The sequence below is a fragment of the Anser brachyrhynchus genome, assembly GCF_964034855.1.
Source record: "Anser brachyrhynchus genome assembly, chromosome: 4".
Classification (NCBI taxonomy): domain Eukaryota; kingdom Metazoa; phylum Chordata; class Aves; order Anseriformes; family Anatidae; genus Anser; species Anser brachyrhynchus.
This window is the reverse complement of record NC_137698.1, coordinates 28,416,160-28,443,052: the sequence shown is the minus strand read 5'-3', so window position 1 is coordinate 28,443,052 and position 26,893 is coordinate 28,416,160. Positions and strand designations below refer to the sequence as shown.

Here is a 26,893-nt window from a genome sequence, read left to right as displayed (position 1 = left end):
TGAAGTTTCCTGATTACTGCGGCAATAGGAGAGGAAATGCTGTTTCCACTTCACTTACTTCCAGACTTCCTGGAACATTACTTTGCCTGGTGCTACTCTTTGATCACGACATAATCATCCTTAACAACTTTTTTTCTTTCACAAATTAATTCTGAGAGTTGCCTGCAGACAAAGCCAGTAACACTTGATCACTAAGGTAAAAATACTAGCTTCTTCAATTTTGTTTAACTATGGCTAAACTCTTACAGGTCTGTGTGAGTGAAAAAAGAAATTAAGGTTTGGTTCATATAGTTTTCTTTCAAGAATATAGGTGTTTTTGAATTAACCTAGAATATTAAGCAATTGAAAGGATAGTGTAGTCTATATTTTATGAATGTATTAATCATAATACAAAGGGAGACTATAAAAGCTTACACAGCTTAGTGTCCTAGAAAATCCAGGAACATGATTAGATATACAGACCCATGAGTCCTTTTTTTTGACATCTAGAAAATGGTTCATTTTCTTTTTTAATCATTCCTATGTCTAGCAAAAACATTTTACAGCAATTTTTCTAACTGAAATATAGATATTTCCTGTTGAAATTGTTGCTGTCTGCATAACGGTTTGATTTATCATAAGGCATATTCAAGTGAGAGATACAATGAAAAAATGGTATTTTCTATGGATTTTACAGATAATTTAATGGATTTTTAAAAAGATTTTATTTGAATTTATTGATATTGTTATGTTAGTTGATATTATTTATGGTTTTCCTCATATTCTTCTCATGCTAATATTGTCTGCAGCACAGTTTCAGGTTTGATGTAGATTTCTTTGACTAATGACCTTTATAATGATGATGACTTAACTGTATCTACTCTAGCAGTTGTGTTTAGATTAAGGTTTAGATTAAGTTGTGTTTAGATTGTGTTTAGATCTTTAAAAATAGCCTACTGATCGGCTCCGCTACCCAAGCTTTGCTTATACACCTGGGAGAGGTGGTGGACAGCACAAGTTAGGTACCTTTCAAAGCAAAATACAGCAGAAGTGCTTGAAGGGCAAACCCAGCACACTATGAAAGCTAATGAGTATTCAATTCGTAACACCAGCCAGATCCCAAATGTGCATACTGAAATGCACATTTCTCTTACTTTTCAGATCCAATCCAGGTGAATCACAGAATCACAGAATCGTCTAGGTTGGAAGAGACCTCCAAGATCACCTAGTCCAATCTCTGTCCTAACACTAACAAGTCCTCCTCTAAACCATATCACTAAGGGCTACATCTAAACGTCTTTTAAAGATCTCCAGGGATGGCGACTCAACCACCTCCCTGGGCAGACCATTCCAATGCCTAACAACCCTTTCAGTAAAGAAGTTCTTCCTAACATCCAACCTAAACCTCCCCTGGCGCACCTTTAGCCCATTCCCCCTCGTCCTGTCACCAGGCACGTGGGAGAATAGACCAACCCCCACCTCTCTACAGCCTCCTTTAAGGTACCTATAGAGAGCGATGAGGTCTCCCCTGAGCCTCCTCTTCTCCAGGCTAAACAACCCCAGCTCCCTCAGCTGCTCCTCGTAAGACTTGTTCTCCAGACCCCTCACCAGCTTCGTTGCCCTTCTCTGGACTCTCTCGAGCACCTCCATGTCCTTCTTGTAGCGAGGGGCCCAAAACCGAACACAGTACTCAAGGTGCGGCCTCACCAGAGCCGAGTACAGGGGGGACAATCACTTCCCTAGACCTGCTGGCCACACTGCTTCTTATACAAGCCAGGATGCTGTTGGCCTTCTTGGCCACCTGAGCACACTGCTGGCTCATATTCAGCTGCCTATCAACCAGTACTCCCAGGTCCTTCTCTGCCAGGCAGCTTTCTAACACTCATCTCCCAGCCTGTAGCTCTGCTTGGGGTTGTTGTGCCCCAGATGCAGGACCCGGCACTTGGCCTTGTTGAACTTCATACAGTTGACCTCAGCCCATCGGTCCAGCCTATCCAGATCCTCCTGCAGAGCCTTCCTTCCCTTGAGCAGATTGACACATGCACCTAACTTGGTGTCATCTGCAAACTTACTGAGGGTGCACTCAATCCCCTCATCCAGGTCATCGATAAAGATATTAAAGAGGACCGGCCCCAGCACTGAGCCCTGGGGGACTCCACTAGTAACCGGCCTCCAACTGGATTTGGCTCCATTCACCACAACTCTTTGGGCGCGGCCATCCAGCCAGTTTTTAACCCAACGAAGCGTATGCCAGTCCAAGCCACGAGCACCCAGTTTCTTGAGGAGAATGTTGTGGGAAACAGTGTCAAAAGCCTTACTGAAGTCAAGGTAGACCACAGCCACAGCCTTCCCCTCATCCACCAAGTGCGTCACTTGGTCATAGAAGGAGATCAGGTTCGTCAAGCAGGACCTACCTTTCATAAACCCATGCTGACTGGGCCTGATCGCCTGGTTGCCCTGCAAGTGCTGCGTGATGACACTCAAGATAATCTGCTCCATGAGCTTCCCTGGCACTGAGGTCAAGCTAACAGGCCTATAGTTCCCCGAGGTGAGCTACAACTCTTATTAATGTGACGTGTTTTTTGCTGGCATGTCAAAAGTGTGCGCAGGCTAGTGTTGCCAAGTGAGAGAAGGAAAGATATCAAATATTAGAAGGTGTGTGAAAAAAATAATATTAAAAATATACATCTATTCCCACACTAGCAGAAGTAACAGTATAAACAATTATTTGAAATTTAGCCTAAACAACATTGGACTAAAGTAATGGAAATCATTATGACAATGCTGTGGGTTTACACTAATGGTAGGGTAGGCTGTGGATTTTTTTGTGAAAGTCAAGTAGATTTTGGACTAAAAAAGGTCAAGAAATATTGTCCTCGAAGGTACTTCTGGAGAAGTGTCCCATCTTTGCCTGTTTAACTTGACTGCAAAATCACTGTGATGATTATTAAAAATGACTCTGGCTGAATTTATTGGGAGAGTGAGACAGTATCTGGGTGGGAACAAGCTCTGGGTTTGATGAGAGTGAAGGTTAACTGCCTGAGGGTCATAGTACTTTTCAGTAAAGTTGGTACACTGAAGAAGAAAAAAAAAAAACAACACACAACAACAACCACCACCACCACCAGAAGAGGCCACAGAATTTTTATAAACTCCCATGACTGAGAAAATGAACATGCTGTTGTAGTACTGGTTCAGAGCATGTGTGTCACCACATGACAACTTGTCTAGTATGTGAGAAAACTTTGCTATTCACAATTGGTGAAACAGTGCAAGTTTCCTATAAAAATCAACTTTGTAGCAAATATTCTGGTAATGCTGATAGAAGAATATACCCACTTACAGAAAGAATAGAAGCTTTTCTATAAGGCCCACAGATAAAGTTTTCTACAGTTCATAGAGGAATTGGAAATGTTTCTTATATGCTGTCCTGTCAGCAGAATCTTGCTGCCTCCTTCCTCCTTGTGCAATACCAGCGTGCTAACAATTAACGATACTTTGATTTAATTAAGTTAATGTAATTAACGAATGTTGAAGCATTCAGTGTTACTGCGTCATCAAATATGTTGTTTTAACAATTTGTTTAACAATGTGTTTGTGGCTTTGGGGGAAACTGCATTCTGATTTGTGTTTAATTTTCCACCTACAGTTAGATACATTTAAAGACCTAATGAAGCTAAGAAACAAATGAAGGAATGTAAGGTATTTTTTTTTCCGTTTTTGCATTTTACTTCCTTTGATTTTTTAATTAAATCTTCTAGAACTGGTTCCAGATTTTTAAACATTTTATCAAAATTTTACAAACCCAATAAATGAGTATGAGACAACAAGAATTCTCACTAAGATAGAGTACTCTCATGATAGGAGAGGTTGGTAGGCTAGGACCTATATGGAAACACTTTGTCCTACAGCAAATGCACTTATTTTAGGTAATAGATGGGATCCAGCTTCTTTCTGCCCACCTGCTAAATCACTATGTCTCAGCATACTGATATGTAGTGGAGTATTTATTTGCCACTTTTCTTAACCACTTCATAGAAAATAATCTGGGTTAGCATAAAGCACCTGTTTAAATTGTGAAGACTAACCTGAATGATTGTGATGGGGAAAATCTGGAAATACGCAAGTGTAGAATGCCAGCTCCAACGGAGATAGCTGGTAGACCAGCTAGAGAGGAATGACAATAATTGGACTGGACATTATATTTTCCTATAGAAAGTAAAAATTTAAATCTTAGAATGAAATATTTAGCACGGGATTTGTCTGTTTTGGTGATATCCAAATAGTTTTTATTATTTGTAACATATATGTCTTATACTGTAGCTGCACGTTTTATACTGTAGCTCTTATACCGTGAGAATAATTAGGCTAGGGGATCTGTTACTTAATGGAATAGGAGTATATAGCTGTGCTTTAATGAGTCAAAAATGTTTTTCTGTATAGGAAATCCAGTACCTTTGGAAATCTATTATAAGCCATTCCTATGTTCTTTTCCTCAAATGACCTTTTTACAGGTAAATGCACTTGAGAGTAACAATGAGGTCAAATAAGTGCTAGAAGCAAAAATCCATCGGTTGTGATTCTGCCACTACTTGCAATTTGCTGTGTCAAATTCAGTGAGTTATTCATCTGTGCTTGAAATCACCCATCCTTAGCACAGAGATAAGAAAACATACAACATCTAACTAATGGAAATATTCTGATTTGTAATTAATTGTTTGTGCAGTTCTTTCAAGAGAAAAATTGCTTCTGTATAAAACTCCAAGAGCCTATCCTGACCTAGAATTATTCAGACACACTTAGAGGATTACTTTCAATGTACATCAAATTATAAGGATAAGATGTTCCTATTCCAAAAAAACTTTAAGGTTGTGACTATTTTTGGATATAGACAAGTTACAATCAATAATATTCTGTGTTTCTCTTATTTCAAAATGAGTTGTGATCAGCTATTTATATTCAGAAATATTTATGAATTAAAAGAAAAAAAAAGTCCTTGACAGTGATATGATCAAATTCTATTCTAAGTGACTTCATTAAGCTCTCTGGAATTAGACATTTATAAACAGCAGAAATAAGTCTTTTTTTTTGTTTGTTTGTTTTCAAAAAAAACATTACTAAACAGCGACTGAAGAGTCTTCTAAACGTTTCTCTGTGATATATAGTTGTATACACTGTGCTATGATTACTAAAATATTTCAAGCATAACCAGTTAATCTGTCATTACATTTATCTTTCAAAGTCCTTTCCTGACAAAGAGGTGTCAGCAGGCTTATTAGAACATTATCCTCATTAAATAATTCAAAAAGTCAGTAGTTATGCATGATTCAGATTTCCTTCCTCTCTCTGCATTTTAGTATACTTACAAATTTGTGTGAGGAAACCTGTGGCTTTTATCTCCCAAATTCAGGTGTGGAATGAAAAGTTTCTAGTTCTTCCTGGTAACCAGCCAGGTATTTAGGAAAACAGAAACTATGAGCAGCTCTTCAACCTGGGCTCTTCTACAGTCTGGTAGCAGTGTTTTCTTCAGAAGCTGATGACATTCTAGTCACTGGAACCTCAATATTGTGAAGAATGGTAATATTTAGAGGACTTCTATTCTGTGATACATACAAATGAAAATTATGTGTGTTTATTATTTCTGGAACACATTTCCAGCTTTTGTTTTGTTGATACTTCTATCCAGCTTTAATATTGCAATCTTTATTAATTACTTCTAATGAAGTTTCATTTCACACCATGAAAAACTGGTTTCTCAATTGTAGTTAGAATTAAAATAGGATATATATATTTTTTTGCAATAAGTGGAAAAGAATATTTCCGTAAACAGAATGAAACAGAGATACATCATTTAAATTCAAATTCATTATTTTGTTACAACTTTGTTTACAAACTATGAACCTGCCATTAGAAGTCTTCTTTTCTGTGCTTTTTGTTGAAAAAGGATAACATTTTTTTCTCTGAAGAGTACAGGTCCTTGTCCTGTAGGTTCTTATTTAGCCTGAACATCTTTAAGTTTTGAGACTGGGGCTACATGTGCTTTGCAGAGTGTCTTGAGAATAAACTGACTTTTAGGGTTAGACACAAACATACTCTTTTCCAAAAGTTTCAGAGGAGGTCACATTTGTCCTTGGCAGCCTCTGATTGAACTGGGTATATTTTAAAGAACATTCCTGGAATCTAATGGGCATTGGTCTTCAGGAAAAGGAAAGTCTCCAGCACTACCATTCTAAGAAAAAATAAAGTGTATAAATGGTGATAACAGGTATCAATATTATTATACAATATATAATATTATTATTATTATACACCATTATTATACACCATTTCTTTAGCTCAGTACATAGCTGTCTTTCATAACTTCTTTTGTAGCATGCTTTTATGTTTATATATACACATACATATATATAGGTTATCTTAATAACCTATAAATAGCCCATAAATAACATGTAAGGCTATAAATAACATGTATGAAAACATCTCACATTCTGTGTAGTGAAGTGAAATATTACATAAACATATTAGCCATTGTGCTGAGTGCTGTAATTCACTAAACAGTACAAGTAAAACACTTTTCACAGAGCTCATATTTCATATACTTTAGTAATTCATTTAGAAACCCAGGCTGTATCCATTCAGAACTTATATATGTTTCAGAAAGCTCTGCTACAAAATGCTTTGTACTCTTAGGAACATTGATCTCTGGTCATAATCTTAAGCTTCAGTTCCTTCTGTTTCTGGTTATTTTCCAGGGAGAACTGTACTATACCAGAAGGAGATAACCTCTGAATTATTGTCAGTACACTCTGTCTTGTGAAACTGATTGTAATGTCTTGGGCTGTATGATATTAACTATGAACGGTTGCCTTTTCCTACATCCATCACTGATTTATGTTAATCTAATTCATTGTTTTGCACAGCAGAGTATTTTAAGATATTCCCTTATGATGAGTTAGAATATATAAAGCATACTCTACCATTGTTGGTCTCCTGAAAGCCTTTTCAGTGATAAATTGAACATTATATCATATCTCAGTAGAGCTAATCTCAGCTTTGCAATCACCAGTGCTTCAGTTTATCATTTGTCTATTTTGTACTATAGTGATTTAGGCCCTAGGACATTCTTCCATTCTTTGTTAACACTTGTAAAGAGTGTACAGAGCATGATTCAGCTGAAGAGTCTCCTACATGCTTATTTTGAGACCTTATAATTTCAAACTGGCAAGTTCTCTAGGTTTGCTGCATGTTTTCTGCCCCCACTCCCTCCAATTTATACTCCATTTAGAAAACAACTGTTTAACGGAAAATAATAATAAAGTAAAGGGACTTCTAATAATTATTTGCTAGCTATAAGATTAAATTTAATTGAAATATATTATTGTTCTAGGACAACGATCTGAAACAGTTTGGAAATGGTGAGTAATGCATTCTTTTTTCCTGACTGATTTGAATCCTGGGCTTTGAAATGCAAATCTGATTTTATAATTGTGGTAGAGGCAAAATCAGGTGGATTTGGTACAACAGTGTGAATGAAGCTGGGCTGTTGGGCAAGTAATGAAATGTGTTCCCTTTTCAACAGTGCTTGATGTTCATTTCTGCCATCCTTGTAGTTTGGCAGCTGTCTCTGGACTACAAGTCCTTAGGCAGTGGTTATATGGAGAATGAGTTTATCTATTGCTGTAGGCTTGTGCAAAATGGAGGGAAAGGTATAAGGTGCATTTGAGGGTGCTCCTCCCTCTAAAAGATTTTCCTTAATGTTTAGGAGAAGGAAACCTGTCTATTATTATATGGCTAGAAGGACAGTTCTCTCTTCATCTCTGGGACAAATGGGATGGTCACATCAGCACTGGTTTGCAAGGAACAAGTGGCACAAGAGCACAAATGTAAGAAAAAAACGTAAAATTCTTCTCAGAAAATATTTACAGGTTCCTTAGTATATATGTCAGACCAAGTTTACATTAGCATATTCTTGAATCACATGTCATTTTTGTCTGTATGAACCTTGAACTAGCTCCTTGTTCATTGGTGCTGCCAGTTAATCCTTATGGTTCCTCATAAAGCAGCAACCAGAATCCCCAGTCATCATCAAATTAAATATGGGCATTCTCTTCATCAGAGGGTTTATATTTCCTTTTGATATCAAGACAAAGATGATCACTGGCACACGATGCTTATACAGACTCTGGCAGAGGCTGTAAAGGTCAGTGGAACACAATGACTGGTACAAAAAAAGAGTATGCAACAGAAAGCATTTATAGCTTTATTCTAAGGATGAACAGATAGTAAAATATTGTCATTTTCTTCCTCGTTACCATGGCTATGTGGAAAACGTAGGACTCGTTGTCTCCTGCCTACTTAAATATACAGCTAGGTTTAATTGAGCAACACAGTGCTCAAATATTCAAAGTGCTCAATATTAAATTGTCCAATTTCAGCCATTGCAAATGGAGGATTCTGCTGTCCATATGAATTGTAAAGAGGACTGTCCTTTAGGATATGTGAGCAGGAACCAGTAGCTGTAACAGTTTTGTTCATTATCAGTTGCCGCTGGGTAGCAGTCAAAAGAGACTAGCATGCCAGAATGGATGTATTCTGCACTGATCTTTTGATTTTTTCACACTTTGGGCATTTCAGAATACTTCTTCAAATGCCATGAAAATTGGATTTTGCTGTTGCACTAAAGTGAACTCAGTAGTGCAGCTGCTGAGGGAGAAAATACATACTTTATATTTGCTCTGAAGCTAATGATAACTGATAATATTTCCAAACGACTATGTGTCAGCCTTGAAAAAGCAGAATGACATATATACCAGTCTCCTTAACTTCTGGTTAACGTATCTGCAGTTAGGAACTTCCCTACACTAGATGTTGTCCCCTGGGAAAATTGGATCTGAAAAATTTCTCATTCCACATCAGGAAATTAACAGATTTTTTCCACTGAACCTTCTCCTCCTCTCTTGCCCTCAGAAAAATTACAACAAAACAAAGCAACACCACCACCACAAACAACAACCAACCAAACAAACAACAAAAACAACAAAAACAGATAAAGCTCAGAAAGGAGAAAGAGAAAGCAAATCATCACTCCTTTCCTATGTTTTCATTGGGCTACTTCTTTTCTCACCCTCCAGTTAAGTTGTAAAGTAGAAAACATAGTGGGTTAACGAAAATCAGTTTAGGAGTCACTGCCCATGAAATTCATCATAATATGTCTTAGGCCTATTTCTTGTATCCATGTCATAGTGATGCTACCTACTCAGTTGATGTGGTGGTGCAATTATTCTCTTCTGTTTGTCTGTGCCGAGAGCTTGTTGCAGAAAGTAGGCCACCCAAAGTACTCTTTAGGATGATGGCATCCTCTGCCTCTTTGAGCCAGTTCTGCACATGGGAAGATAACTACAGTGCCTGTTTCAGAAATATCTGTCCCCTTTCAAATCACAGCTGTAGCTGTCATCATTTTGACAGAAAAGGTGAAATATTTATCAAATGGAAACACACCATTGGTGTTGGTTACAAGATAAGAATACCATTCAAAATATTTGTATAAATGTTATCTTATACTAATAAACCTTTACATTATACAACTTAGAAATATCCTTTCTAAGGTAATATACCTTCTTTTATTAGATTCCTCACACTGCTCCAAATATGCTCTTTTTTTTCTTTTTTTTTCTTTCTGGTTTTCCTGTGGAGGCAAAACTGAGTATGGTGAACAAAAATGTGCATTTACTTATTATCCACCTGAGTTGTTAGGTCCCACACATTTAATATTCATATTATTTAAAAATCTTATCTTCCCAGGTTTCTTTACTTTTCTGAGGGAATTTTTGGGTTCTAAGACTGTCTACACAGTTATTGTTGAATATACATGACTAGGTCTCAGATGTTTAACAAATTCCCTTAAAAATTAGTCCAGGTACATTTGTGTGTAATTACAATCCTGTGTTCCAGTTATGAAATAAGCTGACATAATAAAATGAATGAGTGAAGGTCTATCACATCTTACTAGAATGTTAAACACATCAATAACGATAATTTATAGTACAGCATAACTAATGCTTAGCATAAATTGCCATCTAAAGCCTTTACAAAGTAGCATGGTAACCACCATTAACTACCAGTATGCTTCAGCCTGTACTTGATGTTTAGATGTGGTAAACCTGCAATTTTGCATCCACATTAGTATTTGTTTTTGTCTACATTCCTGTTAGTTGAAACTTTGCCTTGCACATTTTTCTGTTCTTTGCCTTGCAAATGGGTAGGTTAAAAAAAAATACCGTCTATTCAGTTTCTTATAGTACTCATCATTATTCTGATTGAAATATCGTGAAAGCATTGAATTCTGACATTTGTTTAGTTAACTATGTGAACAATGAAAATGCAGTTCTTAATGTAGAAAATAAATGATTCATTTTTTTCAGTATTTGTACCATGTCATTGCATCTTACTGTAAAACAGACAAACTATAAAAGCTAGTGGATCATATAATTATAGTTGAAATACAATAGGGGAAAAAAAAAGGAACATATTTAAATGCCCTTTTTCAGATGAATAGCTCAGCAATGTACACTATGTAGGCAGTAGCTGTGCTGAATGCAGCAAATTCTGAGTTCGGTGTAGTGCTAAAACAAATGATTCAAGTAACAATGAAGGTGAAAGCTCTTTCATAAGTACATTACATAATCAGATAAATCCAGATGTAACAGTCTTAACTACCATGACATCTTAATTTCAATTAAATTCTAAATTCTGTTATGTAGAAGTCCAGAGATGTATGTAGTATCTGATTCTAAAGTATCTGACTAGTGAAGCTGGACATGAATTCTTAACAAAGTATTTTACTTCTTTTTAATTAGAAAAAATACCAAGCAGTCAAGAGGCTTCATTCATCCTGCATTTTAGAAAGCTTGGTCAAAAGACCTGGAAAGGCAGGGATGCTATACTGTTAGAAAGCATTGACACAAGTATTTGTAGTTGAGTTAGAATTGGCTATACCCTGGGAAATCTTTCAGGAGCCCAGTGGATTCTTCCTTCAGCTTCTACTGCAGCTGATAAATTTGGGTAAAAAGATTCTAACTGATTCTGCACAAACAGGATAATGTCACTACTGCAGTCCTGTAGATAACGCTAGTCTCTCGAATTAATTGTTTTAAGACCAGGAGGGGATAGATATTACTCCAATAATGTAACTCCAATAATGTAACTCCAACAATAAATCTTATTTATTTTTTGGTGCTGGTTATTATCCAGAATACTGGGGGGATGTGCAGGGAGCAACTTGCTAAATGCATATTTGTGCTGCAGGAAAGGGTAAGTAGGTTGGGAGTGGTACGTTGACATGTAACTCAGAGAAGAAACGAATCAATAATTTAAGATAAGGAAGTTTAAGTTACCAGGAATGGTGAGTAAATTATACAGTACATAACCATTTAGAAGTCATACCTGACAGAAATACCAGAAAAGCTGGCAGCTGTCTTAAGAAACCTGTTTCTAATGACCACTTTGCAGTCACATAGACCGTGTAAAATAATAGCTATATTTGCATCAACCTTTAGTTGCTGGAACCATGTTGCAGTCAATATTTTTTCATAACCAGGTAGTTTATATTTTAGAGCTTTTAAGAGTTTTATACTACAGAACACAAAGTAGTGTAAAACAAAGGAAAAGTTTATGTATCAAATTCTGTATATTATGTTCTTAATGGAGAATAGACTTTCTGATTTGAATGCTTAGGTTTGCTGTTTATTCAGTAAAATGTTGATTTTTCTAAAATGTTTGATTTTTCTTTGAGCCTTGAAAATATTTTAGAGCACAGACTGACAAAATATATTCCAAGTAATGTCCATTTCCAGTTTTACTCTACAAAGAAGCTTTCCATCATTCACATCAAATACATTAAATCACCTTGTCAAGGACCTGTTTAATTATACACTCAGAAAGAACTTCGGAAACTGTAATTCAGATGTTCTCTCTATATATATGGAAGTTAATATCCATAGTATTTTTTTTTTTCCAGAAAGCCAACTTTTTTTGAGAGAGAGTTATCTAAACAGAGAAAATATTATCAAACAAAGCAGTTGAACTTTGAGAGGAAACATAGTTAAAGCTTAGTTTGTGACAATAAACTGTGATACTCTGACACTTAGATGCAACAGTGAATGAGGCTTCTCAAAAATATCTGTGACAGAGGCCAGATCCTGATTTTAGGGACTTGGACACAAAACACGATAATTTCATGCCCAGAGAAATATGCACTTCTTAATTCTCTGGAATGTTCTTGTAAAATTCACTGGACATGGAAATGAACGTATCTATTGGTAACCTTATATTTCGCTTGATACTCACTTCCTAGAAGATTTTTCCTTCTGCTTTAGGTAATTATCTTCAATGTGCACTGTTTTACTACCTCTCAGGTTTTAGATAGCTAAAATAACTTGGTTATTTTAAAAAAATACCTTGGTTACAATTGCTTACATTTAACACCATTTTACTTCAGTGAAGACATGTACCAATCACCAGGCAAGACAGGCTTCTAACGTGCATCTTTCTGGACATAGTTAGCTACCTCAAGATGTGGTTAATATGCTGTAAAAACTGCAGAGAGGTTATTTGTTAAGTTATTTCTGATCAGTCTTGAAAGCACTGCCATAAAAGCAAGTATATGGAAGGAGGTGACTGTCATTGTATATACTTAGTATAGCAGTAAAAAATGAAACCATACGGATATCCACGTGTATGTATTTCGTCACATAAATGAAAGCAGATACTTGTGAAAGTAGTCATTTTGAAATTATTTTTTTCACTATGCATTTTGTAAGGAAAATTGCCTACTAGATAAGGACATATATCCAGACCACAATCTTTGCAGAATAATGCCTAAGCAGCTTAAATTACATCGGGGTGTTCACCACACATGACAGGCTAAGGATAGATGTCCTCAAACATTATTTTAGTACTTATCATTTGTATGTAAGTACTGTCATGCTTTTTGTGTCATTTATAGAATTACAATTTTCAGCTAACTTCATCTTGTAGAAACCATAAATTGATGGTAAACAGAATGTCACTGTTATTTGTGTCAAAGACATCACATCTTAGCTGGAAGCCTAGCAAGAATATTCAGGAGAGTAAATAATATCGTGTATCAATATTAACTGTTTCTAAATTTTCCTTTTCCCTTTAATCTCCACTGCAATTTGCATCCACCTTCAACTCAGCAAACACAGGTTTTCCTTTTGAATGGATATCACTAAAAAGCAATAAAGAATGTGCAAATCTGTTGCACTCAACTGTCTGAGCTTCTTTGAGTGTGAGAATAAGAACAATTGTTATTACTCCAGTTGTTGTACTGGCAGCACAATGTTTATTTTAGCTAAGGGAAACTGACTTATGGAAAAATACTTAAGAGGGAATTTGTTCTATACATCTTCTCCGTAACATCTGTATTTTCTCACTACCCTTCTAGCCCTCATTTAAGATGTATGAAATGTAATAAGAGTTTTCTGGATTAAAAAGTAGGCATAGATAAATCTGTTCTAAATATAAGATTATAAAAGTCTTTTGTCAACTGTGAATTAAGCCAATTCCTTTTTTCCTTTTCCCAGCTCATTCTCTTTCTCTGGGATTTTATTTTATTTATTTATTTATTTTAAATCCTACATTAAAATATCTTAATCACCTTCAATTATCCTGTCCTTATCAAGGGCTTCTTAAATCTCTGGGTAAAATATCAGAGTCTTTAAAGGCTGGTCTCCTACTCCTACAAGTTTTTGTAACACTATTACTACATGGTTCAGAAACCGTTGTGGCAGCTTTCCACTCTAGAATAAGTTTTCTCCCAAGATAATGGAACAAGTGAGAGATTGAGCTTTATCCTGAACCAGAGGCATAATGAGCATTTTGCAGAAATATACTATAACTGCAGAAAGTTGATTTACTCTAACTATTTTTCAGCTTCATCTTTTCCAGTTTTCATTTGCTACTTCCCATCTGAAGTACATTAGTTACTATAGAAACAGCAATGTCATTGGCATGGGTCTAAATATAGTGATGTCCACTAGTGGAGTAATAAGCCAATTTTTTTAATGATTTAGAATATGCAATATGGTTTGGAAAACAGAATTTTTGATGGTACAATACAATGAAAAGTTTGTGAGGGACATAATTTTCACCTTACAAAGAAAAAAATCATGATGGTTCCATATTATACAGGTCTTACCTGAAATTAAACGCTAGCTGGAAATAAACACTTTTATAGTTTTCTATTTCCACTGAAATTGTGGCAAAACTAATTTAACCTGAGTTCTGATTTTCATAGTTCCCATAATTATAACTTACAGCAACGACTTCCAGTATGGAGGCTTCCTCTTGGAAGATGGCATTTTATTTTCATCATCCTCTATCACAAGATGCTTTACTTTTGACAACATCTCACTTGCTTGTTTTATCCGAGAGCTTGCTTCAGAATGTCATAAGTATTTTAACAGCTACCTCTACGGTGGGTTGTTACTTTGAATTAGAGGATGCCTTGGTATCTTCTTAATGCTGCTTAGAAATATAATTGCGTGTGTGTGTGTGTCTGTGTAAGGGAGTGGGGGAGTGATTTCCTAAATCACAAGGATTCTACCAAGAATCCTTAATAGGTTTGTAATTGCATTTTTTTTGTCAATGTAAGGACTTTCCTTTCTTTCATGAATGATAAAATTCTGTCTGCTGATAAGCACATAAAAATGCTACTGAAATATAAAAAATGCTACTGAAATATAAAATATCAATATGGTAGTGGTGTTTCCCAAAACAACAACAACAACAAAACACCAAAAAACAATAACAACAATCTTACCAGCAACATTGTCACCAAGAATTCTTGAGAGATTTCAACTATGTTAGATACGTGTGTAAGCAGGGTGTCTCAGTTATAAATTGCATGTTTTTGTATATAACACCTTAATTTAAATTATTTGAATGTTGTTTAGGTTTATTTCTGTATATGGATATTGCCCACACTCTTTGTTTCAGCAAAGAAACATTTGTTTAGTCCCTTATTTTAGTGATAAAAAGGTTAAGTTCTGATGAGTCTGTAGTGGTTTTACTCGGGTGGGTGGCCGAGCTCCACCACAACCGCTCTCTCACTCCCCCTCCTCAAAGAGGAACGGGGAGAAAATACGATGAAAAGGGCTCAAGGGTTGAGATAAGAATGGGGAGATGGCGAAGTAATTATTGTGATGGCCAAAACAGGCTCAGCATAGGGAGATAGTAAGATTTATTGCCTATTACTAACAAGCTAGAGAAGCAAGAAACAAAGGAAAGAAACCAAAAGCAACTTCCCTCCCGTCCACCCTCTTCCACCTCCTCCCCCCCGAGCGGCGCAGGGTAATAGGGGTTATGGTCAGTCTATAGCGCTTCTTCTCCGCCACTCCTTCTCAGTCACTCTTGTCCCCTGTGCTGTGGGGTCCCTCCCACGGGATGCAGTCCTTGCTGAACTGATCCAGCGTGGGCTGCCCACAGGCAGCAGCTCTTCAAGAACTGCTGGGTCCGTACTATGGAGTCCGTACCACGGGGTCCATCCCTCAGGAGCGAACTGCTCCAACCTGGATCCCCCACAGGCAGCAGCTCCTGCCACGTCACCTGCTCCTGCGTGGTCTCCTCTCCACGGGCTACAGGTCCGGCCCGGAATCTGCTCCGGCAGGGGTCTTCCGCAGGCCGCAGTCTCCATCGGTGCAGGTCCACCTGCTCCACCGTGGTCTCCCCCATGGGCTGCGGGGTGGAACTCTGCTCCTCCGCGGTATTCCATGGGCTGCAGGGGGACAGCCTGCTTCACCATGGTCCTCACCACAGGCTGCAGGGGACTTCTGCTCCGGCGCCTGGAGCACCTCTCCTCCTCTTTCTTCACTGACCTTGGCACCTGCAAGGCTGTTCCTCACTCCTCTCACTCTCCCAGCTGCTGTGTGGTGCAGCGTTTTTTTTTTCCTGTCTTAAATATGCTCTCACAGAGGCACAAAACAACATCGCTTCTTGGCTCGGCTCTGGTCAGCAGTGGGGCCCTTACCTAACATGGGGCATCTTCTAGATTCTTCTCACAGAAGCCACCCCTATGGCCCCCTGCTACCAAAACCTTGCCACGTAAACCCACTACAGAGTCCTGAGTTGTCTCAGGTTTAAAACGAAAAATATGGTTATGATTTTAATTCCAGCTTACTGAACGGATAAGAATTTCCATAGAGAATGATCGACTTTTCACTACAAGGAAATACATACAGTTTTAAAATTTGTGAGATAGCTGTTCAATAGAAAGACACAAAGCAGAGCATAGTATTGAGTTTCACTGAAAAGTTAACTTTTGGAGGAATTAATTGTAGATTCATAAGACATAAATTATCGCACTTTCGAACAGGATGTGTTTTCTATTCCCAGAGGAACTTCCAGATGTAAGCTCATTATGTCTTGTTAAAGAGAAATTGCTGGACTTGTCATTTATATGACAAACTTTTAGTTAGATTGCTAACTGTTTCCAGAATTCTAGCAATTAACACTGTGAACTTTAATTTTTGCTTCATTTGTATAAAATGCATTTGAAATAATTTATTTGTATTTCATTTGAAAGGTTATCATGTTATGTCCTGGTAAGTGACACAGTTCTACTTCCAAACTGTTGATCTCTTCCACGTACATTAGCTTCATCTGTCAGTAGACAGTATTCAGACTATTTATATTTCCATTTTTAAGTGAGAAGGGTAAGGATGTGTACAGTGCAACACTCTTATGCTTTGGAATACAGATGTTCTGTTTTTATACCACGCTATACGAATGAAGAGAGAATGCTAAAGGTAAAATTGTTTTGAAAGAATTATTAAACCTGATAGCACAACGGAACATCAAAAGCATTTATAAATCATATAGACTGCATTTTAGACTATGTAGTTAGTGATCTCATTTAGCCCTTTGTTTAGAGTCCTATAATTCCTATTTGTCTATGTACAGTTATTAAAAAGCTGTTCTTTGCTTTACTCTGCTTTACTTTGCCAGATTTTGTTATCTTCATCTTAGCTACTGCTATTTCCTCCCTCATCTACCAACATCTCATCTCTTCCTTAAATGATTCCAATACCTTTTTTCTATCTTGTGTTATTCTAGTCTGTGTTGCTATAAATGAGTAAAGCCCAGGGCTCTGTTAATCCTTTCTCTGTGGAAGAGTAGATTTGTGTAGAAAGGCCAGTGTCAACTCTCAACTTCTGATTAGGTTGCCTATAATTAATTACATTTTCTGTAGAAAACCTAAGGCTCATTGAACAGTTGCAGTTCCCTGGCAGGGTGTTCCATTATTTACAGCATAATTATGTATTGGGACTGCATGAACAAGTTTAGATTGGAAAATTTTTACTTCAGGACAGTTTTCATTTTGTCGTCAGTGACACTGAACAGGTGGTCATTTCATTTAATAAGGATACATAAGAAAACAACAAAATTTTACTATGTCTCACACTGAGTAGATCTTTATATGAAGAGCAGCTGTTGCAACAGCTATTAGGAAAATGGCATGACAAGCCCTTCAGTGGTCAGAGATTAACCAGAAAAATCACTTCAGACCTTACCACTAGAAGTCCAGGTAGGTATATCTTAAGAACCTGAAAACTGTCCTTCCCAGCTTTCCTTATCAGATGTCTTTCTCAGGAACGTTTTTGGTTGGTTGGTTGAATTTATTTATTTATTTATTTGGGAGGGTGGTGTTGGTGTTTTGTTTTTCCTCCCCTGCAGACAAGGACATTGTGAGACAGACCCTTAGATTCAGACTGAGCAGAAGGAAGGAAAAACCCAGCTTCTGTATCATGTTGAACCAATCAGTAGTTTCTTGTGATAATTCATTTTGTATGGATACTTTTTTGGAATATTCACATTTGTTTCTTTAGTACCAGTATTCCAAAATTCCCAAATTCCTTGTGAGACATCTTATTAGTGGATGTTGTAATGTTACTGAAAACAGTCTAGCAAAAGTCTTTGTTCTTCTATTTTAAATATTTTGCATTTATATTTTATTGTACTAGATATTCTTCAACTTTATTTATCAGGTGCTCAGATTTCATGTCTTGAGAGAGAGATACTAAGGAAAGCAAAGCAATTAAAAATCTGAAAGCTTCTCAGAAGAGCTGGTAAAAACAGCTATTTTGCTCTTTGCTGTGCTATACTGATATCAATCAGAATTTTATATTGTTGGACTAGGAAACAGGTAAGAAAGTCTTTGATTAATTTTTTGATACTGAAATCTTTACATCTGTGAAAGAATATTGCACCATCTGCAGACTACATTCTTGGAACCATTAACAGTAATAAATGCTACTGTGTTCTTCATGTGGCAACTCCATCCCAGATAACGTGACTTGCAATTCACATTTATTGTGTGACTTAGCAGTGGATTACTACAATCTCCTATGTTCTGTGGAGTTTGAATTGCATTTTGAAGTTCAAGCGCAGGGCAAATAACTGTATGGTTCTGAGAAAAACGAATATATTTGACTCTTGTTTCTTAATTTGTGAACATTTCAAATTCTGTGTGCAATCACTGTGAGGGACTGTTAACTTTGGCTTATTAATTCATAGTTGTCAATGTTTTTCTATGTAATTTTTTAGTCTTGCTGCAGCCCTACAGAGTAGTTAGCAATAAGTTTGTTTTTAGAGAAGGCAAATTCTTCTTAGCTGGAAAAAAAGTATCAGTGACTTCATGTAGGATGTTTTTATGTGTATTGCATTGACTGAAAACAGTCTGCTGCAAAACACAGCTATGCTTATAGGTGACAATGTTTATAAAACAATGTTCGAAATAACACAGTCACTCAATGCATCCAAGAGAAAGCTGCAATCTACTAGCAACTTCCCAGCATTTAGCTTTCATGTCCTTTCTTTCCTAGATCACAAATTTCTGCAGAGATTACAGGATCCATTTTCATGGTAAGTTCTTTATTCCATGTTTAAACATCTCAGTATGTATTCTGATATATCCAGGCAACAGACATCAGAAGCTTTTACAGAAATAAAGTGTTGATGTAGATATCTAACCCAAAGGGCAGCTTGCTTGGTTCCTAGGTTATTCCCATAGCATTACCAACTTCATCTGAAACAAGAATCTTTCTGTTTCAAAGAGGTTAGCACAGTAGTCTTAAGTTAAGCCTTGGGGTGTGTTCATATTTTATATGATTAGATTGAGGTATATCAAAACAGCCAAGCCCAGAACAGGAACTGGAGGTGGTTATAGACGAATGGATGAGCAATAGCTTTCTCCTCAGCTTTCCCCTATCTGTCCTGCAGATGTTCTGTTATTTCCAAACATTCATACTGGTAGCCTGTTGGCTGAGCTCTGCCACAAACATGAGGCCAAACCCTTACAATACTCATGGTCATGCTTTATTTGGCTGGCTACTAACATATTCCTGACACAAAAGAGAATAAACAGCATAAGTGTGAACAAAATGTGAATAAAGGCAAAGCATTTGGTTAGTCTGAAATTTTTCCTTTTGCTTGTACTCAAAATCCTGCTCTAATAAATAGTTCCCCCTCTAGAATGTTAAAAAAGGGAGCATCTTATATAATAAAAATTTTAAGCATGGTAATAGGGTAAGCATTATAGTAATAGCCATAAGTATATACCATAGCACTTAGATGACCAAGATTGGAAAGATTTATTGCTAAAATAAATAATCATTAAAAATGATTTATTATAGCAATGTATTAATGATCTTTTGAATAAAGTGTTTTAAGTTTGAAAGAGATGGGAACTGGTACAAAAATAACTTAAAGGCTCAGATGTATATGTTTCATTTAATATTCAATTCTATACTTTCAAAGATATTTGCATGACAGAGATAGTTATCTCTTCCTATTTCACCTCTTGCTCCTATCAAAAGTAATAAAAATAAGTGTACAGAGCTATCAACTTTCAGTTAGGAGCTTTGTAAATCAAGCTAATCAACACTAGATTGAATAAGCAGCTGAAATCTTTGAGTCTTTCTGTCTATACCACAACAGAAAAAGAAAAATATCAAGGTAACTCTTGCTTATTTTTATAGTGCTCATCACTTTTTCCTCTGTAGCATTAAATGAGAATGTAAAACAAAATGCATTTCTCCACTCAACATTTATTTTCTATATAAAGCTCCAATAATAATGTGTTTTTCCTCTTTCATTCTACTTGAGTTGATTGAAAAGTTTTACATATTTACCAACCCCACACTTTGCCTGGCTTCATGAATTATGCAATTAACCATGAATGCAATTTCCTGGATTTTACAGTAATAGCTTTAATTGTGTAATGCAATGCTGTATAGACAGCTCATTCATAAACTATAGAAAACGTTAGAACAATTTCTTACATGGGTGAGTATTCCTGGGCAAAGTCAGATGAATATGATAATTTGTCTAATAAGCTATTTCTGGACAGTTTTTACACAGGGTTAATATTCCTTAGCAATGATATTTTCAGGAATACTTTTACCAGGCTATTCATGAGAAAGAGATCAATGATATTTTTGCATGTAAGCTGAAAAGACGCTAGTGTCTTCATTTTTCCTTTCCTTATAGTAGCTTTATAGGTACACATACACATGCAGACCATATAGTAGAATACATCAGTAGGTGTTCAGCCCTTCTAATTCTGCTGTGGGTAATTTAATGCAGTTAAATGCAGTTATTTATCGTAAATGATAGACACATTCTAGCTTATTTTACTAATTTTATTATATTTACCACTTAATCCTGTGTGTTTTACACAACTAGCTTAATGAGAAGGAATTCAAGAAATTGTTTATCTATTACTGAACAACCCTAATGCAGTAACAGAATTAAAAATCATGAGTATTTTGCTTTGCATTGCACAGGAACAAATCTGTGATCCTCAAGCACTTAATATCTCTGAGCACAATGTTTACACCAAGTAAACAGTAAGACTCATACAGAATTCAAGAGATCAGAAAGCTGAGGCAGTATGAGACATGAAAAACCTTATCTTTCATCTTTCTTTTATACATTTGTAGCCTTTAAAATAAAAGATTCCTGTCTTCCTCATGGCCAGCCCACCTTCTTTACCTGTTATGGGCATCCATTTTCTGTCAGTGCATTATTTGTATCTTAAACTTCAAGAGCTCACCAAATTTGCAAAATTGCACTTGAGACTATTATCTGCAAGAGTCTTTTCTTTAAATCAAAGGGCCCATGCACTCTGCTGTTAGATTGCATTTTGTCTGATCTATCAGATTTTTTATGATTAAGAACATTTGATTAGAAGTGGTTAAAAGAAAATTAGAAACATGCACACAGTCCTGCTGTGCTTGAAATGGTCAAACAGCTGTTTCAGGAGTAGTCTTGAGATCATCTATAATACTGGGAACAGTCAAATCAGTCATCTCAAAGCAGCCTTCTTGTTCTTCGTTACCTGGTGTCAGTACGGTTCAGCCTGGTAGTCAGCTAGCTACCTAGCTGTCTGATTTGCTCTTGGGGCCCCTTACCTCACTGAGGAATGGAGGATTAGACACCCTGGCCTGGGTTCAGTGGCCTAAACAGAGACATTTAGTAACATTTTGGATGCTCAGGACAGCCAAGAAATCTGCAGCAGCAGGCAAACACTGAAGTAGTGAACTCCTGCACCTTTCCAGGTGTCTAGCAGCACCTCAGATGACCCCAGTTATTTATCTGTGGGTAACTGAATCCTGTAAATCATATCTGTAAAATGCACAGTGAGAGCATTTGAGGCAAGGCAAATAAAACAGCAGTTGAAGGGACAAACAGGAAAGAGACTCTATAAGGTTGTACTTAGTTAAAACCTAGAAACTGTGGGCCTCCATTTGCAGGCTACACACTGTACACTTCATCCAGACTGTAATCCCTGATTTATTTAGAAATCTGGTTCCAAATGTGGCATTTACTTTCCAAAACTGGCTTTCGTCAGGCTCCAAACCTTACTTTAATATCACCCATTATATTTTAGCTTATTTCGCCTTTGTTGCACATGAGTTGAGTTGCAAACACAAAATTTGCATTGGAAAGAAATCAGCTTTTGTTTACTTTTCATGTGAAGTCATTTCTGAAAAACAAACAAACAACAAACTATTTTTTGTAAACAATATCTTGCTTTAATAATGAACCCAGTTGCCAAGGAATTTTCTGGTAATTATTTCTTTATTATTTAATGGCCCGAGGCAAGTATGAGAGTAGAGAACATTCCCCTAAAATAGGAAGGAACTGCAGCAATGGCAACTCTCTCTGGGATTATTGCTGTTATGAACCATTTTCAAAAGTTTATGATGCAGACATACAGGCTTGAAAGCACTCAGATTCAAGTTATTCAGATATTTTAGAATTAACAGCCTTTTTAAAGCCCTAATTCTTTCTAGCCTACATTTCAAAACAATTGCTGAACTATTTTATATTTTTTTTCTACCCTGAGGCAGATAATGTTCAGTAGACCTGTTGTCTTTCCACCTCTTGTAAGAAAGGCGGAGCATCATAGTAACTAGATATAAACTCCTTCATGCATTTTCCTAATGCTTGTATGTCTTGGTTTGAAAACCAAAAAATGTCAACTTGGTTTGACATTATGGAGTTATAATACTTGAGCAGAAAAATAAGGCTGCTTTGGTCAACACTTGCAAGGACTATGTCCTATAGAATGTTAGCAATCCTAAAGCCTTATAAAGTCTATTAAAGGCATGCTGGTACGATCACAGTTTACATGTTAAGTAAATGAGATAGAGGAGTTCATGTACTGGAGGCACTTTGTTGTCCTAAAGGAAAAGGTCATGGTACTGTGTTCCTGCCACCGGCAGCTTTGCCACAGGCAGTGAACACTCCAAGGCTTGACCAGCCTTGACTTACTCTTAATCAGGGTAGATGTGAATCAGCTGGTACTCCGGACAGGAAAATAAAGTCCACTCACCAACTTTCTGCTAGTAGATCTGAAAATGGATGGTAACACATTTGGGAGAGCTTCCGAGGGTCATTTCAGGAACCTGTTTCTCTTCCTTGAGTATTAGACCTTTTTCAGGCAGGCAAAAGGCTTTATCAGAAGCCATTTTATTATTTTATCCTTCTGCCTGAGGATGGTGAGAGCATATTAAATATCTATCATATTTCTGCAATGGCTACTAATGGAAATAGTGCTTTCTCCTTTATCTGTTTGCATGAAATCACTTAAGAATTGTCTAAATTACAGAAACTGCATTAATTTAAGTTTGTCGAATATTTTTGTGGTTACAGGAAAAAAGGCTGTTGAAATAAAAGAAAAATTAAGTCTAGTGTACTTGGTCTTTAAACTCTGAACCAACTAACTTGTATAGGTCCAGTCTGATTCATTTATAGGGAGAAATTTTCTTTTTAGACTTTCCTCTTGTCTTTCAGAGAAGTACATTTCCACTCTCTTATTTCTTTGAAGTATCTCATGTCGCCCACTTCCAAAAAGGTAACTTGTATGATTCCAGCTCTACAATACATCGTTTTCAAGGGCGCGAGCTTTACAACTGTGAATCATAAGGTAAGATATAAGCATGAAGATTTTATTGCAACCAGATCACTTTTTTTTTTTTTTTTTAAGTGGTAAGACTGATTTGAACTGGTCTGCAGTTTAGTTCCTCAGCTGCTGAAGTTTAAAAAATTGTTTGTTAAATATATTCATTCTTGTGTTTTCAAATACAATTATTTTTTATTACTTATTTATTTATTATACAGGTGCATTTATACTGGTACACATTTCACCAAGTGATAGGACAAGGACAAATAGCCTCAAGTTGCACCAGGGGAAGTTTAGGTAGGATATTAGGAGAAATTTCTTTACTGAAAATGTTGTATGGCATTGGAATAGGCCATCCAGGGAAGTGATTGAGTCACTATCCCTGTGGGTCTTCAAGAAAGGTGTAGATTTGAAACTTAGTAGCATGGTTTAGTGGTGGACTTCAGTACTAGGTTAAAGGTTGGACTAGATGATCTTGCAGTTCTTTTCCAACCTGAATGATTCAATGATTCTATGATTTTTTTTCTCCTGCCTCCTTTTTGTATTGCAAATTTTTTTTGCATATGTGTATACATATAAATTGGGCCTGTGTGTCTGCTTTCTCTCAATCTGTGTTCACATCTTCTTATTTCGAGATCTCTTTTCTTTTTGCTCAACCTTAATAGTTTTTAGCTGGTACTCCTTGGTAATCCTGAACCAAGATTGCTTTAGAATTCTCTGCAATATTTGACCCACAGAAAATATGAATTATTTTACATTAAAATATATTCTTGTCCCCGAGATCTCTGGGAAATCTTTTAGCATCAGAAATGTATTTACTACAGTCAGTAAGTAAGAATTTGTTCTGAACTGAGGAATTCAGGAAGAAGACTACATTTTGCAGCAGAGTTATGTCTTCATTCAATTGTTTGTATCCCTGTGTCTAGTCTCTATGTACAAGTTGTTCATTTTATTTGTGGCTTGCTTGACTGACTATACATTGATTTCTGAAATGTTAAGACTTTCAGAGTATGAAGTCTGAATATATCACTCTGCAGCTTGAAGGTAGTTCTTAAACACTGTAGTGGGTTTACGTGGCAAGGTTTTGGTAGCAGGGGGCCATAGGGGTGGCTTCTGTGAGAAGGATCTAGAAGATGCCCCATGTTAGGTAAGGGCCCCACTGCTGACCAGAGCCGAGCCAATAAGTGACGTTGTTTTGTGCCTCTGTGAGAGCATATTTAAGACAGGAAAAAAAACGCTGCACCACACAGCAGCTGGGAGAGTGAGAGGAGTGAGGAACAGCCTTGCAGGTGCCAAGGTCAGTGAAGAAAGAGGAGGAGAGGTGCTCCAGGCGCCGGAGCAGAAGTCCCCTGCGGCCTGTGGTGAGGACCATGGTGAAGCAGGCTGTCCCCCTGCAACACATGGAATACCGTGGTGGAGCAGGGTTCCACCCCGCAGCCCATGGGGGAGACCACGGTGGAGCAGGTGGACCTGCACCGATGGAGACTGCGGCCTGCGGAAGACCCCTGCCGGAGCAGATTCCAGGCCGGACCTGTAGCCCGTGGAGAGGAGACCACGCAGGAGCAGGTGACGTGGCAGGAGCTGCTGCCTGTGGGGGATCCAGGTTGGAGCAGTTTGCTCCTGAGGGATGGACCCCGTGGTACGGACTCCATAGTACGGACCCAGCAGTTCTTGAAGAACTGCTGCCTGTGGGCAGCCCACGCTGGATCAGTTCAGCAAGGACTGCATCCCGTGGGAGGGACCCCACAGCACAGGGGACAAGAGTGACTGAGAAGGAGTGGCGGAGAAGAAGCACTATAGACTGACCATAACCCCTATTACCCTGCGCCGCTCGGGGGGGAGGAGGTGGAAGAGGGTGGACGGGAGGGAAGTTGCTTTTGGTTTCTTTCCTTTGTTTCTTGCTTCTCTAGCTTGTTAGTAATAGGCAATAAATCTTACTATCTCCCTATGCTGAGCCTGTTTTGGCCATCACAATAATTACTTCGCCATCTCCCCATTCTTATCTCAACCCTTGAGCCCTTTTCATCGTATTTTCTCCCCGTTCCTCTTTGAGGAGGGGGAGTGAGAGAGCGGTTGTGGTGGAGCTCGGCCACCCACCCGAGTAAAGCCACCACAAACACACACTTTTTTCTTGCTTGCCTTGGCAAATTCTCTCCTCTATGCTTATCTAATGCAAATTTTTAGAAATGTATCACAAGCTATTAGAGAAAAAAACATCACAGTTAAAACTGAAATTAATTGCTAAAGACCATAATGTTTTTCATATGGTCTATATCAATGTAAAGTGTATTCATTTCTCATTGGATTTTGGTGTGATGCAGCTTTCTAGAACTAGCAGAACTGAATCATTGTAGTATTCTCAGTCTGGAGCTATGCCTAATTTAGATTTAGATGTAAGATCACCAAGGAAAATATGCGGCTGTGGAAATGAATTCAACATGGGGAAGAATTTAAGCTAGAGTGTTTTGCTGATTATCTGTGCCTCAGTGTTATATGCAGACTCTTGGTTGCCCAAATTTTCCTGGTAATTGTTAGACTTGCAAGAAACACTCAACAAAATACTTCAGAGAATAATCCCACATTTGATGACCTACCTTAGTGCATTTGCATTTTATGATCTCATATGACAGCTGAGATACAGTTCCCAGCACAGAGACAGTTTTAGAAGTCATTAAAATAATTTTTTGAACAGTTGATTAACAGGATGTTGGTGTTTAATATTCTCAGGGTAGGAAAGAATGCACTGAATTAAGTTTATGTGAGTCACAATTCTTGTAGCAGTCATATTTACTACAGGTGGTAATATACTGAAGGTTATTTTTTCAGGACCATTGTAAAATGTCTATTTTAACAAGTTCCCCTATCTGCTGCAGTGCAATTCCAGTTATCAATGGTAGTGGGATAAAACACTTGATAAGGAGCAGATATGATCAAAAGAGGGAGTCAAAGAAGCATTCAAACTTTTAATGTAAGGAGACAAACCAGTCAGCTCAGAACAAAAAGAGCAGATGGAGAAATGGTGATGTACTTAATCAGATTCCACTCTCAACAGTGTTGTAATTTGTGACACATCTCTATAAGCAGGCTTCACTGAAGCAAGGTGACAACATGGAGCAAAGAATATGTAAAGATCAATGACAAGAATGAATGTACCTGAGAATTGGATGTTCGACAATGGTAAGAATTTTAAAACCTTGAAAGCTCATCAACTTTGTCCATTAGGAGGAGACATTGGCAGTTAGACTGCACACTGTGGGTTATAATCTCAGTAGCTCAAGCAAACCAACCAGAAATGAAAAGAGCTAACAGAAGCAGTGCTAGAAAGATCTTGGAAAAACCTTACCAGAGTCCTTCATTCTCACGCTCAAGGGACAGAAGTGATCAGAAATGGCAGGAGTTAGAAATAAAGGGCTGTTAAAAGCAAGT

General features: G+C 37.3%; 1 long non-coding RNA gene across 2 annotated transcripts in view; it reads left to right on the top strand.

The window, feature by feature from the left end:
• Window positions 1-26,893, top strand: part of LOC308195035 — an 86,202-nt gene that overhangs the window by 22,611 nt on the left and 36,698 nt on the right. The window contains exons 7-14 of one of the 2 annotated variants that reach the window (XR_013951168.1): window positions 1,141-2,527; window positions 3,629-3,681; window positions 5,390-5,556; window positions 7,367-7,394; window positions 7,742-7,862; window positions 18,045-18,202; window positions 18,882-18,921; window positions 23,359-26,644. This is a non-coding gene — a long non-coding RNA (uncharacterized lncRNA). The remainder of the gene's footprint in view (window positions 1-1,140; window positions 2,528-3,628; window positions 3,682-5,389; window positions 5,557-7,366; window positions 7,395-7,741; window positions 7,863-18,044; window positions 18,203-18,881; window positions 18,922-23,358; window positions 26,645-26,893) is intronic. The other variant, XR_013951169.1, reaches the window with a different exon arrangement.